General features: G+C 37.9%; 1 long non-coding RNA gene across 1 annotated transcript; it reads left to right on the top strand.

Moving 5' to 3' along the window:
- The first annotated feature begins 5,556 nt into the window (after window positions 1-5,556).
- LOC143000772 (uncharacterized) lies at window positions 5,557-8,090 on the top strand. The gene is made up of 3 exons (XR_012963651.1): window positions 5,557-5,625; window positions 6,947-7,035; window positions 7,540-8,090. It is a non-coding gene; the product is annotated as an uncharacterized LOC143000772 (long non-coding RNA).
- Window positions 8,091-8,845: the final 755 nt, after the last annotated feature.

Consider the following 8,845-nt stretch of genomic DNA (forward strand, 5'->3'; position numbering starts at 1 on the left):
ATTGCTTTAATTTCAAATCATAGTCGTTTTTAATCTTTGCTGTCATCTAGTGGCCAATGGTGGAGGTGTGATGATCTTAGAGGAGGGAAGAAAATAAATAGCTTTCCAATATGTATGCCTCTGAAATATGACTTAGATTGTGTTTTTGAAGTTAACCCTGGTTATGTTCCTTAAAGAGTGATGCACCAGTTGTCAAATGAGATGTGTGTAAAAGTAACTTGCTGAAGTATTTCAAAATAAAAGAAATCTCCAGCACAGTCCCTTGTTGTTAGTATTGTTTACTTTGAAACCTAAACAGGAGGTAGTACCTGTGTAAGACTATGATAACTTTCTAATTCAGACCCGGTGCTCAGACCGGGCACAGTGAAGAAACTTTCGGTCACTTCGACTATTTTGAGGTAGAGATCTTTGTGGAATCAGATGAACGAGCTGTGCAGACTAGGATCCAGAGGGAATACTTAGAACAGAATTCACTGTTTCATCAGTCGGAGCTATTTTCTAATCCAAAATGGCAGCAAGGTGGAGACCGGAGCAGCTGACAAACGTAACTTCAAACGTTATTTCAACTACTGTGGAATATTTTTCATGTTTTTTTTTTGTTACACCATAACAGATCACTAGCATAAGTTACGAAGAGAAGGAAAGACGATAAGAGTGACACACAGAATAAATGGTGTTTCTTTTTTTACATGAGTTCAAGTACAAGTTGTTTTAGCCATCATAACATTTAACCTCGTTGCAGTTGACTTCCAGCTATAACTAGGCAGGATAGTTCCACTAACACACAAACACAACAGTGCACATCAAAAGGCCTTGTACGTAAGGTAAATTAATTCAAAATTCCACTGCAAACCACACCTTAAGCCTTCCTGCCTAACTGTGGTCTACCTTCTTAAGGTTGATGAGTGATGGGGGGAAGCAAGCAGAACACAATACAGGACAATAGAAGAAAAGTAGTCCACCCCAAGGGCAAAGCCCAGATCTTTTTTGTTGCTACCAACACATGCCAGGGCGGACTAGACAGGAAAAGAAAGAAACAAATGAAAACATCAAAAGTTCAAAACATCATAGTTGTGCAGTTTATATTGTCGTGAGTTACTGTGTACATTTTGTTTTGTTTTGTAAATAAAGGACCAGATGCCATGATCATTTACATCACATACAAATCATTGAGACATCTTCCAGACCGCACTTGGTTTGCAGAAAGGTTGGACTGTAATATCTATGTTTACATTGAGCTCATGTTCTCTTTGTGATTTGCAATTAGAATTTGCAATTCTTGGCTTTAGAATTAAGTAACAAAAAAGTAGTGTATTGCTGGAAGTCACACAATGAGCCTTGTCCATGATGCCTTCTGTGATTTTGGAAATGATAGAATGATGTCATCTTGTCATGTCATCATAACTGGATTTGCTTTGTCAACGTTTCCTTTTGAACCTAATTCACTAGTGTATCTCATTTTTTTTTTTCAATCACTGTTTTTTTCTCCCCTCTCTGTGTATTAAACAATCTCAAATGTCTCATAACTGTTGTTGTAATTGTTATGTCAGAGGCTTTCTTCAATCAAAGATATTCACTAAATAACTAAATATCATACTGTATGTCAACACACTTTCAGCACACTGAAATATTACATGTTAGAAAAATACAAAATATAAAAAGAGATGCATACAGATACAGTACTATCTTTTAAATTGAAAACTAGAATCATTTAGCAGACAGCAGATTGCTCTTTTACACACATTTAAAAAAAAATCAGAGCAAATCCAATTAAAAATCTCAATTATTGTGTGCAACAAACTCATTAATCTGTACCACATGACCTCTGCTACTCGTTTGTTTGATTGTCTTAACAGAAAGATAATAACCAATGAACCTTCAAAGTCGGAAGTCACTAATTGAACCTGCAAAGTAGGAAGACAATCATTGAACCTGCAGTGAAAAGTCAATCATTGAACCTGCACAGTGGGAAGACAATCAAAACAGCTCCAAACTTCTACTGAATCAGATGTTTTACATTCAAAGCTATTCAAATATATCATTCAAATCGAGCTGACTACACAAACTCAACCAGTGCTCACGGGCTACACAGAAGTTAAAACATTGATCCCCCTTAGAAGTTAAAATAAATAAATTATGGGACTGTGGTGATTGAGTTCCCATAATTTGAGTTCTAATGTCTTTAATTTGCATCAAAGGTGTATTCAAACTTATAAACTTTGTGCTCGCCTCACAGAATAACAGAGCAAGAATGCCTTTTTGTAACTGACTGTACTATTATACAGTATAGTCACTCCAAATTGTAATCAATCAATGTGAATGAGTAACAGATAAAACAGCCAAAATGGGGAGTGGAAGACCATTACCAAGAACAAACAAGTCCAAACAACCTTAGAGGGTCATCAATAACCTAACCCTTAAACCTACTGTAAGTCTTAACGTGTTAGTCCAAGATAGATGTTAGCACCAATAGAATATCTCCAAAGATGATATCCCTGGAGGGTTCACCTGAGGAAGATGCAGCTGTAACTGTGGAGTCTACTTGTATTCTACCCCAGGGTCTACTTATAAAGTTTAACAACAACAATACCATTAATGGTACAGCCTTCCTTCTTTCTCTCTATCTCTCTCTCCCCCTCTTTCTGTATGAAAAAGATATCCAAAATATGCTACAATTTTATGCGCAATGTCATGTAAAATGTTTGTTTCAATAAAAACAAATAAGCCAACAAAAGAGTTTCTCATGCTGAAGATGAATTCTCCAAATTTTAGAAGGGATAAAGATAAATCAAATGTCCAATCTATGCTGCATTATTTCTGATCAATCACTTTTTATTCTTTTCATTATTGATCTTTTTTTCTATAAGGTGTTATTGCGTTAGTGTTTATATACACACAATATAAAATGTGAAATTTCACAAATTGCCTTCAAGTGTGTTTAAAATCCCCCTAAATTTATTATTGTATTGGCATTGGTATTGTACCAGTATTGGTATTTCTCTAGTGCAAGACGAAACCACAGGATGACCTTCATATAACTCCTCATTTGCCTGTGGTAGCACAAGCTTCCACGGAATGACGTCATCATTGTTTATTTACCACGACTATGAGCAGACATTAGCATTAAATTTACTTACATTGAGTCATGCTTGGGTCAAAACTTTGAGCAGTTCAAGAGAGAGAGATGAATGGAACATTGTTGCAGAAATGGAAACCCAGTCAAACATGGAAGTATTCGGTCCCCAGTATGGTTTGACCTGACTACTGCCTTTAAATCAATCATCATGCACTAACCCATATTTCCCAGAATGCCTTTCAACAAGAACAGAAACAGATGTTATAAATAAAGCTACAAATGATTATTTAAGAATGTTTGCAATCATCATGACTGTGGCCCTTAGTCCATACGTCAAGGAAACCCCACCTGACAGCGATAGATTGGACACTCTGTCAGATCCTTTGAGGAAAAAAATTCTATCCAAGGGAGGCTTCTATAGACTGCAAATGCAGAGATGTTATTGCACATTTTGGTATGCAGTCTGATACAGATATCACATGTTGCGTAGTTAGACATGTACTGAGCTTATAGAGACAAACCTCTGAGCCAGGCAGTCCAAGACAGCCACCATTATAATGTAGTTGATGAAGCCACCTGTGTCCTGCTTGAATGACTATCACTCCATAGAAGTAATGCCAATCAATATGAAGTGCTTTTACTGGCAGGTCCCCCTCCAGCTAGCAAACAGAGGCAAGAGGTCGACCGATGTGTTAGTATCCTCAATTTATACAACCTCACCTTTCCACAAACATACATTAGACAAAAATGGACCTTCTGGAAATCAACATCTACCTCTGCCACTGTGTTGTGGACTCTTTAGATTCAGTCCACATTAGCAAAAGAAGCACCACCAAACTGAGCACCAGTGCCCCTACAGGACCCCTACACAGATTTTTACCTGTGTTGAACCCTGGAGATAAGCATGGATGGGGATCTTAGAGACCCTGTCGCTGACTACTACAGCATCCAAGAAATTGGTGACATGGTTTTAACATGAATCAGATGGGTTCCAGCATGTTTGGCGTGAACTTGGCCAAGACTAGCATTGACTGCATAGTGCTGACCCTGAAACATGGAGGTGGAGGTGTGTCATTTTATTGTCATTGCTGCCCAAATACTGACTGAAAAGATGAGTCGTAGTCCCCAGACACTTAGAAGGAGAGGATTTTCCAACATGACAATGATCCAAAACACACGGCAAGATTCTTTTTTTGTGCATGCAATTTGCGCTGCGGCCTGCCGGTCTGACGGGGGGATCATTATCACAGTATAATTATTTATATGCCGTCGTCGAAAGAGCCAAAATTGTCTCGCGGGCCGGATCAAACGGCCTTGTGGGCCGTATACGGATAGGTTCCCCACCCCTGGCATAAGGTGATACAACAAACTATAAAAACATTTCAGGCAGAATCAGGTATCTTAGTAGATATCTTAACCATATGCTGTCTATGTAGACCGCTCACTAAGTATTGAGACAGAACCATGATAGAACCAAATGGCAAAGTTGGTCAAGTGTCATCTCAGGTGACCTTTTTCAGATCCCTCATTTCCATGTTAAAGAACCATCTTGCTGTTACAGTAAACCTGAGTATTTTTGAGGTTTACAAATCCTCCAATTAGTCCAGATATAGAAAAGATCAGGCCATTAGTTTCCCACATATCGACTCCTTGTTTTGCATTGCTACTTATGAAGTCAGATATTTAAATTGTTTTTTGTTTATCACAAAGATCAGTAGGTGACAGTGGTCTTTAAAATATATTTAATTTTCATCTAAAAAAAAGTTCTCCAAAGGGTTGACTCTACGTATCCACGAGTTACTGGGGGGGGAAGGCTCTGACTGCAATGCACGGAACAGCAGTTTGAAATATACAGCCTTCTTGGAGTCCCTTGGTGGCATCCTGGAGGATGAAGCATTGTCTGATTCGAAGAAATCACCTGTGAGACCAGAGAAAGAAACTGTTGCAATCCAATTATTTATTATTCCTTCCAAAGGGTAATAAGAATTTTGCGCAGGCTATTTTCATTTGTTTTATTTAGAATAATGTACATGTCAATTGAAAAGCAGTCAGTTCTATGTAATATGGAATAAAGATTGTTAGGTACCAATTACTTTTGTTTTAATTTCAATTTCAATCAATTTCAGAGAAAACTTAGAGACCTATTTTATTGAAACAGTACCGACACTTTCAACCACGTCTGTATTGGCATTAAAACCAAGCATGTTAGGTTAAAAGTTAAATTTTTAAATGCAGTTTTAATAACTGCTACTGAACAAAATGTGGAATACTACTACAAAAATGTGTAGGCCTTTGACCTCACATTACAAGGACAGGACAAAAAGTGTCAAAGCATTTTGTTTTGCAAATGAGCACCAACCACATGCCATCATCATTTACATCACATACAAATCATGCTGACCTTTGCCAGATTCATTATTTTCATATTGAAATATGACGACCTGATTTAAAGGCAGCAACCACAGCAGGTTTGCAGGTGTAAGAGACTCTAACTTTTAAGGCTGGTGCAAAAAGTTCAATTGTTGTGATATCAGCTGGATCCTAAACCTGTGAGTAAACATTCTTTAACAATTACCAGGGAAATAGAAATAATTAATCAAAACAGTGAAAGCTAAGTTACTGTTGTTCCTTTCAATCATGTGTCAGTCAAAGTGTCAGTATTAAACAATGAAAATATCGCTCAGATAAAAAAGTGTTTTGATTGCTTGTTTCTCTTGGATGTCTGACTGTCTTTGTACATAAAGATGTATCTGTAGAGTTTGGCACTAGAAGCTGTTTTCAAATGCCTGAAGTCTAAATCTCAAAATGTGAGTTGGAGATGAACATGAACATGAATATAAGCAGCACTATGTGGCAACTATGTGCGGCATCACAATTCCATTACATCCTGCTGGTGGGTTTGAATGTGTAGAAAATAATTCAGACTGATGTGCCCGTCTGTATTTGACAGTTGTCAGTCTTGGTATATGATCTATAGATTCATTTTTTATAACTTCTATCCAGGCCTTTTATAATGGCGATGCATTTTGATCTTTTCTTGTGATTGTCCATTTAGTAAATGGGGATGTCTCAGCCCTTTTACTTAATGGACTGTACTTTTATAGAAGCCCCACATACATGACATAAGATGATTAGCCAACCATAGCATTTTCAAAATGTTTAGCTCCAAACGTGGCTGTAAGTGTTGGTACTGATCCAATTAAACAGTAACACATTTTTAACTGAAATAAGTGGAAACTGAGAGAAGTAATTCATCCATCCATCCACCATTCTTAAAACAAATGACAATGGCCAGCACAAAATTGTTGATATCCAGCAGAAGTTGCAATAAGTCATTGCCTTGTAGTGATACTTAAGGCAGACTTTTAATCTTTAATTAGTACCACAGGTGCCTCAAGCATTCAGCCATTAAATGGAGAAAAGTTCTCCCTGAGCTGTTTCTCACCATTGGTCATTTTTCAATATTTGCGGGGGGGTTTGTCCGATCTCATCATCTGATCATAAACTGAGGGTGTGTTCCAGTTTCTAATTGCTGAATAGCAAAAGGAAAAGTCCCCCAAACACCATAAAAATAAGTGCACTTTGGTAACATTTTCAGTTTCATGAAAAATGAAATATTCTGAAACCTGGCAGATGTTCCAACCAATCAGGAATTGCCCACTTCATGTCCAAAAAGCTGAATAGCTTAGGAACACTGTACAGCTGAGCGTTCTCTCCATGCATGGGATGAGGGTGATTGTGGGTCAAAGCTTTCATTCATATGCCAAGAAGGTGAAGGGTCACCACAGCACATACAAACAATTTTGGGCTCTATGAAGAAAAAACATTTCTCTATTTGGTTTGTAACTTCTTGTGTCTTGGACTGATCAGTTCCAGAAGTGAAGGCCATTGAGAGGATGAAGATTCAGACGGCTGCTGACAAAATGGATCCAACTATTAAAACCCAGCTCCTATATCAGGTTAAAAGCTCTCTAACTTATTTGTGAAAACTAGTCAAGTTGCTGTTACTCTGTTTGTCATCCCTTTGACTTTATTGACATGTACATTACACTGCCTGGTTCTCTTTATGGTTTAAGTTCTCTTCTTTTTCTCTGTCTTTTGGTTTCTCCCCCTCTGTATGTATAAAATATAATCCCCATATGTCAACATGTTACAGACATGGAGCCATGTAACAGAACCGTGACAATTTGTCTACACTATTATCACTCTGGTACAAAACACAATTATTCATCAGCAATAACATTATTATTCAATACCTGTACAACCCGACTGTACAGGTCACAAGCTGTGCTATGTCACTGTTGCTTTGTCTCCTTATGCCTCTAGTATTTCAGTATTTGACATTTTATCGTCAAGTCAAAGGCTTTTAGTCCAATAGAAAATATTTAATAAAATAAACAGTTACACCAGGGGATTTTATGGACAGAAAATTACATTTTTCTTGCCTTTTTTTTCCTCCTCAGCTGAATGGACTAACAAACCACAGTTGGACCGACTCCAAGCTGCACCGGAAGATTCAACCTAGAAAACAAGAAAAAGAGAATGATTGTGCGAACACCTGTGCTATCACGTTCATTCAGATTGCATTTGACAGTTCCACTGAAGTAATTTTGACACCAGTATGAGTGCAACACTTGATGTTCTTAGATCAAATATTTTATAAATCAATACTTGTTGTTTGTTGTGTTTTTTTAATGAATACTATGAGACTGTATGGCCTTAATTTTCTGCTGATTTCATTTCTTTCATGGATTGTTTAACCTATGTAGCAATCAATTGTCATTTTGGTAGGAATTCACTTGGATTGTTCACTTCACTGAATTCACTTGGAAATCACTTGGTGATTTCAATATTAAAATACTTACAGATTGAAGAAAAAATGTTTTTGGTGCGGTTAACATTTGTTTTCATTTGCAACACAATTAGCATGGGCATCTACAGTTAAGACTTAAAATGTTTGTGTCAAACAACATTAGAGTTTGGGGTCCACAGGTCAGATGTTTTTCAGCTCCGTGGCTCCTGAGCTGCTGCTTTTCCATTAGGCCGACGGGGTGCGTTACCTTCAGGACTCCACCCCCCCATCCCATCTCCCATGGCAGACCCCTCCCCGCCACCACATTCCCACCCTGTCATTCTTCTCATCCCCAACTAATCTCTGCTTTGCCAAGTTTCCTCCCTGCAACATCATCAGTTTACCCAACTACCTGCATGAACTGCTGCCCCAGGAGAGAGACTCCCAACAATAGGACTGCACTGTACTGTGCTTTACCTTTCTCTTAGTCTCTTTCTCTCTCTCCCTCCCTCCCTCTCTGCCTGTCTCACTCACCCTTGTCTCTGTGTTGCCTGCTTTTTCCTAATGAATGACTGTTTGTGTTTCCTGCTCTTCATGCCTTTTTTGTACCTCTGTATAATCCCACTGGAAGTTCTTATTGCACACCCAGCCATTTGTGGAGAGGGAATCTCTCTTGAAATTGCCTTTCCAGAGGTTTCTTCCTTCTTTCCTGATATATTAGTATTATAGTTTTTCCACGTCTTTTAAAGAAGCTTTGGGCTCGGTCGGGATGTTCCCTGATGTTGTGGGTCTGTGATATTGAGCTATACAAATAAAATTGACTTGACTTGGAAGTATTCGAATATATCAAAGTATTTCCAATTGGTTGGATACTTTTCAATCCATCACAATTCCATCGCCATGTTTCCACATTATTGTTTCCACATTTTCCAAAATATTTTTGTTTTATTTTGAGACATTATTGTTATTTTAAAAAG

The sequence above is a fragment of the Genypterus blacodes genome, unplaced genomic scaffold, assembly GCF_046128005.1.
Source record: "Genypterus blacodes isolate CSIRO-AG114 ecotype Tasmania unplaced genomic scaffold, CSIRO-AGI_Gbla_v1 ptg000052l_1, whole genome shotgun sequence".
Classification (NCBI taxonomy): Eukaryota; Metazoa; Chordata; class Actinopteri; order Ophidiiformes; family Ophidiidae; genus Genypterus; species Genypterus blacodes.